A 12,597-nucleotide genomic window follows, 5' to 3' on the forward strand; every position below is an offset into this window, starting at 1 on the left:
ATACTGCATTGGCTAATTTGAAGTTTGTGTATACATCTTCAAGCAACTATATGGAAACAATTCTACAAATTTTTAACTACTATTTCTAAATTAGGCCAAGTAGCTTTGGAAGTACTTTTGACTTTTCAATGAAAGACGAAGACAATGAACAGAGATCAATGAAAGGTGAAGGTAACGAATAGTGATTAATCTCATAACTCCTATAAGGAATACAAAATAAAGAGTTGGGCAAACATGGACCCCTTGACATACCAGAAGTGGGAGCAGGGGCCTAGGAGGAGTAAGCATCCCCTGTCGATTGGTGACACCCACCATGAGCCCGATAAGATAAGTCGTACGTTGATTTAGATTTACCACTAAATGTTTATAGGAATACAAAAAGTACGTGCAAGAATCAGGTATGATACAATAATGGATATGATTGGAAAACTCAAGGCCAAAAGGAAGTAAGATGAGCTGTGCTTGAATTGCTGTTTTTAAGGACAGAAATACGTGAAAAGATTAAATAATGGCACAATTTAGTAACACGGGGTCGATACTCAAGGCCGAAACGAAGTATACTGAGTTACACGTTGAAACACTGTTTCGGAAAACAAATTTACATGAAAGAATCTGTCCCCAGAACAGTAGAATAATGGTAGAATTTGAAAACTAAAGGTCGACAGTGTTTAATCAAGTACTATGTACTGGATAGCACACTTAGTTTTACCCAGTGCCTACTGGTGTGTGACTTTATAATGCTCATATATTGTGACGCCGTTTGTATTAAGTTGTCCCAGTCAATTAATTTTGTATATTTTGGTCGATTACGTCATTTTGTTTGAATTTGTTTTATTAGGTCATTTGTTTGATCATGATAATAAATGACATGTTCACTTAAGGTAGCTCCATACTCGCAGTTTTATCTGATACAAGTTTAAAATGTGTATTTATTTCCATTCATTAGGGTTAAAACTAACAAATTATCATATAAAATACATAGGTCATCACACTTTTTAAGATGTGAGACGTACATAAACAGAATCACATATCACCATCAGAAAATTGCGATTTTCCTTAAACATCGTTATCAAAATTCCATACAAACTGGTTTTGACGATATAGTAGCATTTATAACAATATCATGAAACTGTATCTTTACAAAAATATACAAAATGTCTGTAAAAAATATCGGAAATCTATCGCATAATAGAATTCATAAAGAAATCAATAGAAACAGAGTTATTGCCCTTGGATTCAATATTTTGAAATGTATCATTGATTATTCATCTATAACTAGAGTTTTGAAATATTTTATTTTTAACAAGATTTTTTACAATGACTATAGGAAAAGACTCCAACATAATTTATGTTCCTATCATGCATAAATCTAAATAAATCATTGATTTTTGTAAAATCTGATGACATCACAGGAGGGTGGAATTACTTTAAAATTTTAAAATGTGTTTTTCATTAGACATTTCATTGATTATCCAATCACAAAAACTGGGCTATGGAATGTCAGAGTTTTTTTGTTTGTTTTTTGTTTTGTTTTTGTTTTTGTTTTTTTTTTTTGCTCTTATAAGGGTTTTCTATTTCAAAATTGCGGAATATAAATGATATTGTAGGTGTTTTTAAAAAAAATGGCTTACTAAAACTTCATAGTTATTTCGGATTTCAAACATTTCGGTTGAGCATCACTGAAGAGACATTATTTTTCGAAATGCACATCTGGTGCATCAAAATTGGTACCGTATAAGTTTTACATTATGAACCCTGGGTCGAGGCCTCTGCTGGTGGACTGTTAGTCCCCGAGGGTCTCTACAGCCCAGTAGCTAAGTACTTCGTTACTAGCTTGAAAATACGAATGTATATTTAATTGCTGTTATAAAATTTAGAAATTCATTTGAAAATTAAGGATTATCTCCCTCATGCATAGCTCTTATCCTTGGACGAATTTGGCTCCACTTTTTTGGCACGCTGTTTTTGGCTATATTTAGATCTAAAACTTCATAGTTATTTCGAATTTCCAACATTTCGGTTGAGCATCACTGAAGAGACATTATTTGTCGAAATGCGCATCTGGTGCATCAAAATTGGTACCGTATAAGTTTTACATGACTAAACCACGTATTTTAGACCACGGTGTTAATAATGACTAAACATGGTGTCAGAAGTGAACTCTGCATACTTTTAAACAGCAGATAGTAACAAAGAAGTATGGCCGTCAGATTTAACCCCCCCCCCCCCCCCGGAGACCTTTAATTTCGGAAATCCATCGGAATAGCCCGATTGGAGGCAACAGTTCCTCAGATTTCGACTTCCTACGAAATCAAAGAAAGAAGATGAGAAGTGCAGATAAGTACACAGATTTATGTGATGGGAAAGGAAGCTGAACATGTGTTTAACCCCGTTCCCCACAATCACGCACTTTAACGCATATACCTTTGCCCCACAATCACGCACTTTAACGCGCTTTCAATGCGCATTTGTTTTTACTGCGTTTTATCGTTGATACAGCGAAAAGTGTTATATGTTTTTAATACCTTGGTTTGTAAAACAAAATAGTGATAAAATGAGCGATTTGCCAGATTTATTTGATAGTTCCAACAGTATCAAAGAGATAGATTAGGGGATACACTACTGCAACGCAGCTCCATTGTTTACCGACGGGAAAAATCCAACGCGGTATTGTAGAGGAATTATTCATGTTTTGATTATTTTATTTCATTATTTTAATTATATCTCTACAGGGTTATTATGATTGCTGATTTTCGGGAAGATGATCATTTTATTTTAAAGTAGCATCAGAAAGGGGGTGTTCAAAAGCCATCACGAATTATATCATGAATTTCGTAGTATGCGTAAGTTATGTATATCAAACAAAGTATGAAAAAAAATGGGGGAAAAGATGTTTTTAAAAAACATATGTATATGTATTCTCCTGTGAGGTTAACACAACAACAGTCTTATTTTAAACGAGAGAGGAAATATGTGTACATCTTCAATTTGGTCAATTGTATTGTTGATAAAGGGACTCTAGTCAAAACCGTGCCTTTTAAAGCTCGGAATTGCATAAAAATTTACCGAAACAATTTAAGTCAGTCACGGCCACGAAATCTAACATTTTATTAGATTTTTAATGAAATGATTTGCAAAATGAAATATGTAAATCTTTTCTTTTTTTTTAAACATTATTTTTTCGCAAGTGAATTAATTGATTTATCGAGGGCTGAGTTTTTGCTTGGATGTATGCAATTTTTATTTCATTTCTACAAATCTTTTTGTTAAGAATTATGCTAATTATTATTTTATTGAAAGAAAAAACAAAACAACACGTCAAGATTCAATAAAAAGAAATATATGTTTAAGGAAAAGACACCTGTCCATCAATTTTAGTCCCAATAAAATGTATTTGCCAATCTGGCCACATGTAGTGTATCGATTGGTAATAAAGTTTTTGTAAGTATTAACTTTACTACCTATTTAACAAAAGACCACACCTAAGTACATAGCATACAGTCAGCCGTGTACGCTGGAGGCCGTGCAAATTTATTCTGATTTATACACAAATGTGAATGAAAATACACAATACTATTCTATATAAATATACTAGTGCAATTGTATATAATAGTACATTAACCCACTTTTTAAACACCAGGAAAAACCTAAAATAAAACGATATTAATGGTGGGAAAACTCTAGGAAACCTGTATACGATGTCATTGCTCCATGATGCAGCATTCGTGTTCGCGGAAAACGATGATTCCAAGAAATTTGAACCAGTTCTTCAGAAATTTGATGAATATTTCATACCGAAACGTAATATTATGCATGAACGTGCGAAATTTCCTCATGTTGTCAGAATCCGGGGGAAACCGTGGAGTCATTCGTAAGGAACTTGTATGAAATTGCGAAATATTGCGCATTTCAAGACAAAGATGGTCAGATTAGAGACAGAATCGTGTGAGGAATTCTTGATGAAAAATTATCAGAGAAAGTTCAGCTGAACTTGAGGACGCCATTGAAAGAGCGCCACGATTAGAAATGGTGAAATCGCAGATGACAGATAAGACTGTGTCTCATAAACATGTTGAAGGAGTTCATAGAACGCATAGAAACTCAGAACCAAGCCAGAACCGTCACCAAAAAAGGACAAACAAGAACAAACGTCAGTGCTTAGGAGGAGTAAGCATCCCCTGTCGACCGGTCACACCCGCCGTGAGCCCTATATCCTGATCAGGTAAACGGAGTAATCCGTAGTCAAAACCAGTGTGCCACGAATGGTCTAACAATCGGTATGAAACACGTCAGACAGTATTTGACTCAATGATAGGTTGTAATGGCAAACTAGATCGTTATAACGACCATATAATTTGATAAATGCTGACTTTAAACGAGACTGATAAAATCCCTGTAACATCAACTTGTTTGTCAGTAGCCTGCCTTGATTTAAAAACTGATCACACGCAGAACAAACTTTTTCTTCTCGTATCAGTTGAAAGATATAAACACCATATGCAGGTGATAATGGAATATTACTACATAAATATGGGAAGTTGACGATGGAGAAGCTGAAATCATTCCGTTTGTCATAAAGCTGAGTTTATAGTTTGCCGTTAATATCCATTTTCAATAACATATTTAAGTACGATGTAGTTAGAGTAATCTAACTGTGTCTCGGGACAGGCCCTCACCACAGTTAGAATGCCTCACATATAGTTCGTCAATACAACCTATCATTGGGTCAAATGCTGTCTGATGTGTTTCATACCGATTGTTAAGCCGTTCTTGGCACACTGATTTTGACTGCGGATGGCTCCGTTTACCTGGTCAGGATATGGGGCTCACGGCGGGTGTGACCGGTCAACAGGGGATGCTTACTCCTCCTAGGCACCTGTTCACTCCTCTGGTGTGTCCATGGGTCCGTGTTTGCCCAACTATCTATTTTGTATTGCTTGTAGGAGTTATGAGATTGATCACTGTTCGTTATCTTCACCTTGCATGTACCCGTAATGTAGCGAAAATAGCAGAATCGCTCCGAAACAATTTTAGACTCATCAAAGAATTAACGCGTAAATTGGAACTTCAAAATTGAATACAACTAACCACATTGATAATTTGTAAGTCCTTAACATGTATAAACAAAAAACAACTGTAAAACAATATCGTAAACTGAACACTTTGAAATGTCACTTTTCTTAACTCAAATTGACTGCCATTTTACCGGAAACTGTCAATAGAACACCTTGCTGTTTTCGAAAACGAATGCTCAATGAAGAACCACCCAATACCATATATGGGGAAAAGTGAAACATACCTTTCCCAAAGAGCTTGAAGACAAAATGAGTACGATGTGCATTGGACACATAATTACCCTGTAGAATTGAAAGACGAACAGGCAAAATAATTTCTGCAGTGCTAGAGGGAAAAGATGTGTTTGTCAGTGCAATCATTCAATAAGGTCCAATGAAAGCAATTTTCATCAAAAGAATATTAAACCTTCATTTTAACTTAATTTGACGCTACAACGTTGACTTAACTTATATTTCTTAATTTACAGCGTTTATTTGAAGCTGTAAGTGAAACCTGTAAAATAACGGCTTATTAAGATTGTAGTAACATTCTCCGTAAAATGTGTCATATCTCCAAGGGAGCTGTGCGCAAACACAATGACAGGTTCCGGTAAAATGGAAGCTGTATACAGCGAAATTCTAACTCGTAGGCTTTAGTTCTCTTTCTATTCTAATTAAAATGGAATTGATGGCGAGTCAGTTGTGAAGGTAACCTTTGTGGTTGTATATTAATGATATATGACCTGATTTCAGCGAAACATGTACTGAGTGCAATTTTCATTTTGTTACATTGTGGGTATATTGTTATTCTATCGTTATACCGGGTCCGTAGGACATTATCATTTTAATGATAGAACATAACATTTCAAAGGTTTGAAAATGCCTTTGAACAAAACTTATTATCCACTGCGTGACATCTGTATCAATAGCGCTTCCCATTACAAATACTCCAATGCCTTACCCACAATCAAGTTCTCATTAAAGTGCATTTTGTACTTATTAAACTACTCAATAAACTACCCACTAAAGTATTCAATTTTATGTTATTATGTTGAAGCAAACAAAAAAAAAAAGATTCTAAGAGACAATTATTTATTCATTGAATGTGTATCTTCTCATGTACTGAGCTAAACTGAATTCTTAAAATTTGTACATGGATGATCAATATCTTTTACCATAATTTATTTTCTAAATGTAAGGCTAATAATGATGTACTCCCAACAGAGATGAAGAAGCTCGTTACACGATGCAATTGACGTTAGAACTTAATAATCCCACTAAAGTCGCAATGAATACTCCTTAATAGGATTTATCGTTGTATCTGCCGATAAAATTGTTGACATAATGACATCGTCGTAATTTATTTTGCAATTCATTCAGAGCAAGTTAACCTGCAAATGAACTTTTAGAATATCGGTGTCTTAATTGCAAAATTGTAAATGAAAAGAGTAATGCATAAATGGAAATAGCAAGGATCTTTGATTTCCCACCATTTAGTTTATATCGCTACAGGGATGTTAATGTTCTAACTAGGCCGCTTTTACCGGTTTGTTAAATAATGTGTATATAAACCTCGTGTTACTGGTGTAGAAAAAATGTACCATACATATAGACATTTACAGTAAAACTCGAATACAGCAAACACGCTTATAGTGAAGTTTCCCTGAAGTTTTAGATCATATAATGAACTCGTTGGATATAACGAATTACCTTTACAACAAATCAAAATTGTTCATCCCCAGCACTTCGCTATAACCGCGGTTTACAGTACATTATCTTTCAAAAAAGAATACGGAGTCTATTTGAACATAATGTGAAAACACGCATACGAAAGGTATAACATTTCAAATGCTTGTAATTACCTCAACTTGTTGGCTGGTTGGTTTTATTAATTAATATTTTCATATTACATATATAAAACACCCAAAGTTTTGCATCAATAGAATTCTAACCTTAAAGAGGTTCGCAACAAAAATTTACTGTAATGTCAATTTTTTGAGAAGTGTATTTTTCATTTCTACATTGAAGGGGACTTACGAAATTAAAAAGAAAAACTGGGGTAATAATGCTTGTTATTGAATTACAGTGTTTTAAACATGACCTTTTTGTACTTCAAATTTACTAAAGATTTGTTTGTTTAAACTTGATTTGTCTGTAGGTGTCAACACAACATAAGCAGCACAAATCAAATACATAATTATGTCTTATAACAATACAGATATTTAAAAAAGTTTAATACTAGTAATGGAAATAAATGACCTTTTTGCACTTGATAAAAATTCATGATATCGAATTTGAGAGTTAAAAAAGGATATATTAGGAGTAATGTCAATTTCTGAAATTTCACATACATGTAATTATAAAGTATTTTCTTAGAATTTGTAATGCTACTTTTAAAAAGTGGAGGTAATAGATCTTTTTTTTTAAATTATTGGTCTTTATTATTTATTATAAATACTGAATATTTATACAAAATCTCGAGTAGACTGATTTAGAATCGGTGTTCTGTTTGCCAAAATATATCAACAAAATTATTTAAAAAACGTTTGAAATAGTTCCAAATCTCAACTACTTGTATCATATATTATAAAACTGAAATATACGGGTAAAAAAAAAGAAGAAATATTGGATGAAACTATAAAATCATGCAAATTTTGAAAAAAAAATTATTAATCAATCCTTCCGCCACAAAATTTAGTCCATGACAAACCTTTTCGAAATTTGAATTGACACCAAAAAAAATTTCAACTGGATAGGGTTCAGCAATAGATGTGTAATACGTTGCACGAACGGGATCATTATTGAACAAGTAAATATTTAGCTATAGCAAGCACCCTGCGCAGTTGAGTTCAAAAGTTCAGGATCTAACTTTCAATATACTTCTTTAATTAAATGATAAAAACCCCAAGAGAGACATTTTATCATTTTATATATATATATATAAAGCACGGGAATAGCAATGAACTCTTATATGAACATAACTGCCCTAAGTGAAGAAATATTTATTATAAAGCACAGAAAATTTCACTTTATTTGGATATCCACTTCCGTCCCTACCCGGGGTTGAACTCACGACCTGCGGAACCAAATCTCCTAGCAGCATGTAATCAGCGCAATAGCCCGCTCGACCATCTACGCAAGTCAGGAAACTTGCTTTCGATGAAGATGGAATTCTCGCCACGCTGTCACACGCTACGCGGTCATTGAGAATGGAAATGGGATAGTTATTAAACGTACATTTAAGAGGATCATACACGATACACATTGCATTTGAAATATTTTATATAAAGCACGGAAATAGCAATGAACTCTTAAATGAACATAACTGTCTTAAGTGAAGAAATATTTAATATAAAGCACAGAAAATTTCACTTTATTTGGATACCCACTTCCTGTGGTTTATATTAAATATTTCTAGATGTTCTATTTCTAATAAAACATTGACGCATCAGACCATTAAATGCATGTTATAATCACCCCCGCCCTCAAATGACAGCACGTTTTCTTCTATTTTGGGCTATATATCTGTTTCTCTTTCTACAATTAGAGTGCACGAATTTATTTATATAATTAGGTCTGTCGATTTATTCATTTAATTAAACACCAATCTTATTCCACGCACAAGTACTCTGAATTTTGAAATAAAAAAAATATGGTGGAGTTCCTCATTGACAATATCTTCGTAGTCTTTGGTGATCAGCTCTTCCAACAGTCTATTGAAATTTCCATGGGCACGAATTGTGCTCCTTTCTTAGCTGAACTGTTTTTATATTTCTATGAAGCAGAATTTATTCAAAAACTTATACCTGAGAAGAAAACAATCTTGTGGCCTTCAATTCAACAATTATATATATCGACGACGTTTTATCTATTAACAATATTTTTCATTCATATGTCGATTCATTAATTCATATCCCTGTGAACTCGAAATAAAAGACACCACAGAGTCGTGCACTTCTGCTTCATACTTTATATATTTTATTGAAAGTAGATATCAACGGCAAACTAACCACTCAACTTCATGACAAACGGGATGATTTCAGCTTCTCCATCGTCAACTTCCCATATTTATGAAGCAATATTCCATTATCACTTGCATATAGTATTTATAGCTCTCAATTGAGACTGACGTTCTGATTTGTTACAATACCGGGTACATCAGAAAGTGACGGCAAAACTGCATTTAATGTTGCTGGAGGTGGGAAAACAGATAATTGAGGTAGGTTTCTCTCCCTAGAGGCAACGCTGCCGAGAACCGAGCTAATAACTTTCTTTTGTTCACATGCTAGGGCGACGGCAATAAGATTTAAGGGATTCCTCGCATTTATGATCTGACATGTACATTATGTTACTATCGGTCAATCATGCGTCACTTATCGCTGTCATGGCAGTAGTCCTCAAGGAGTGGGCTGTGAACCTTTTCACTATTACATTTTTGCATATATCTGGCATAAATGTAGTGAGCGTTTTAGGCTTGACAGGTTTATCGGAATACGAAATTGCATGGGTCTCAGGATATTCCGCACGCAGTGCATCTTTGTTGCACTCGTTAAACAGCGAGGTACTTTTGAGTCAGTTTTAGAGAGGAAGGTTTTTAGTGATTGAACTTGGCATTTGGATGTTCCTGTGGCATACATTCGTTTGTCCTCTGTCTCTTCTTTGTCTTCATAGAGACTTACTTGGTGGGGGGTTTTGGTGCGTTTCATGTGTTATTGTCACGTATTCAATGCCATTCTCATCTTTATCGAATTTCAAAGAGTTGATTGACAGCTGATGCCACGGCTCACAAAGTGTATGGCAAGGGAGTGCCAAACTCTAAATCGGAGTGCAACAGGGTTGTGATTTGATAAGTAGCTGTTAATTTTGATTAAATCTTCTTGAGGTATTGCAGGATGTTGCTTTGTTGGTCGCGATAGCCCTTGTTTCAATTTGAATTTGGGTAAACAGAGTTATTCGAAGTCAAAATCAGTGTGCCAAGAACGGTCTAACAATCGGTCAGACAGCATTCGACCCAATGATAGGTTGTATTGGCAAACTAGATCGTTATAACGACCATAGAATTTGCGAAATGCTGACTATAAACGAGACTGTTGGAACTCCTGCGCCATCAACTTGTTTGTCAGTAGCCTGCCTCTATTTAAAAACTGACCATATGCAGAACAAGCTCTTGCGAATCGAATCACGTGAGAGATATAAACACCATATACAGGTGATAATGGAATATTGCTACATGAATATGGGACGTTGACGATGGAGAAGCTGAAATCATCCCGTTTGTCATAAAGTTGAGTTGTTAGTTTGCCGTTAATATATACTTTCAAAGAATGTCATTTTCATTTTAACAACTGACGTGTAAATAAGACAGTGTCAAGGACGAATCTTTAAAATCAGTCTCTGTACATAGCGTTCTTATCAATATTTACGATAATGTGGAATTAAACATCATTTGTCAAGTTATCATAAACTAGTTTTATGTTCTTATTCGTTACACTCAAACGTACATAAATCATTTATAAAATATGTAATAACAACACGTGATATAGGAACAGAAGCGCTCTCGGAAGTGCAGTTTATTTTATATAAATGTATATAGTACAAAACTTTTTTATTTAATTTTCTTTTCCCCAAATCTTTAAAATCTACAAAACAAAATAACATGATTTAAACACAAGACGGCATATAAATAATAGAAATGGTTTATTGAGGGCGGGTGGCTGTGAAAGCGTGTTACTGCAATGAGCGAGAGCCTTCGAATGCGGTAAATTCTTACAAAAGAGAAAGTGTGCGCTCAAGTGTTGAATACTTGTAGAACAGGTATTCTATATTTACTTTAGCCAATCAGATTGCAGGATAAATAACAAACACCAAGTAAACACGTGTTCGATAGAACAACGTGTTGTAATCACTTCAATAAATAAATTTGTTGTGTGTTTTCGAAAGTTAAAGTTGAATATCATAAATGTTTATCACAGTTGGATTTTGTTTTTTGTACGACGCGATGTATTCATACGCGCCTGAAAACTAATAACGTAATGTAAGGAGACTCAGAGGGAAATTATTCAATTCTTTGAAATTGTTGATAAACGAATCGGAATTATAAGAATCAAACATTCTTTTTTGAAGAATTCGTCGATGTGTAAACTCTGGACATTTTACTGACAAACTTAACATAAAAGTACTTCGCAGTTTTACTCAGTTTGTGAGTAAAATGTCCAGAGTTTACACATCGATAAATTCTTCAAAAAGAATGTTTAATCCTATAATGATTGATGGATATTACTGACCAAATTTAAAGTGAGTGGGTGAAACGTAAAATACTTGATCTCTATCATTTCATTTAACCACAATGTAAACAAGGAAATGTATTGATGCAAGCATCAATTCGGCTGCAACTACTTGGTAACCATCAAAACTATGCAAGGTGAAAAACTGAAGAAAAGAAACTGTGATCAATCTCATAAATACCACAAAGAATATGAAAATCACCTACAAATACATGCAAAAAAAAATTACGTTTATTTTAGGTTAATTTCATTTTTTTTCTTCAAGAGTTCAATGAATTTGAATATAGATATTAGTGTATAGATTATGGCGAAAATTCAAAAGGGTTGTTATATAGAAAAATTTCGTGATAAATAATGTAAATATACTTTAGCAATGTTAAAGCCTGTACAAAATGTGTTACAGATTTCTATATCCTACATAAATATCCCATAGATCTATCAGAGAAATGTTTATAGATAATACATCTAAATCCCGTAAATAAATATGTAATCTTCTGTATGAGAAATGTATTTCTTTAAACGGAACTTATCATGACAAACTTCATAAATTGTTTTATCGAAGAACAATCCGGAAACAAGAGGGGATATTCTATCCCAGGGCGGTTTTTTTTCGCCCAGGCGGAAACTCTATACTAGCTTTGTTCAATGGGGGATGATATACTAAGACGCTTCCCCCCCCCCCCCCCCCCCCCCAGGAGGAACAGTTTGACCCGGGCCATTTTCCGGGGGAAGTCTACACTACAATATGGGTGTTTCAGGTTGCGAAGCGAGTGTCCTACCACTAGGCTACAGCGCCCGGTTCATTGTGATGGCATGCGGCGGAATTTCTATAATATCAGGATTTACTTCATCAGACCAAGAAACATTTTGTAGACATCAGCTTAGTTTTGATCTGTATCATCAAAAGGTGAAGATAACGAGGACTGATCAGATTCATAACTCCTATAAAGGTGAGAGTAGGTCACTGATCAGATTCATAACTCCTATAAAGGTGAGAGTAGGACAGAGGTGGGATAATAACTCCTATAAAGGTGAGAGTAGAACACTGATCAGATTCATAACTCCTATAAAGGTGAGAGTAAGACAAACAGGTGGGATCATAACTCCTATAAAGGTGAGAGTAGGACACACAGAGGTGGGATCATAACTCCTATAAAGGTGAGAGTAGGACACACAGAGGTGGGATCATAACTCCTATAAAGGTGAGAGTAGGACAAATAGAGGTGGGATCATAACTCCTATAAAGGTGAGAGTAGGAC

Source organism: Ostrea edulis, chromosome 1 (assembly GCF_947568905.1).
Source record: "Ostrea edulis chromosome 1, xbOstEdul1.1, whole genome shotgun sequence".
NCBI lineage: Eukaryota > Metazoa > Mollusca > Bivalvia > Ostreida > Ostreidae > Ostrea > Ostrea edulis.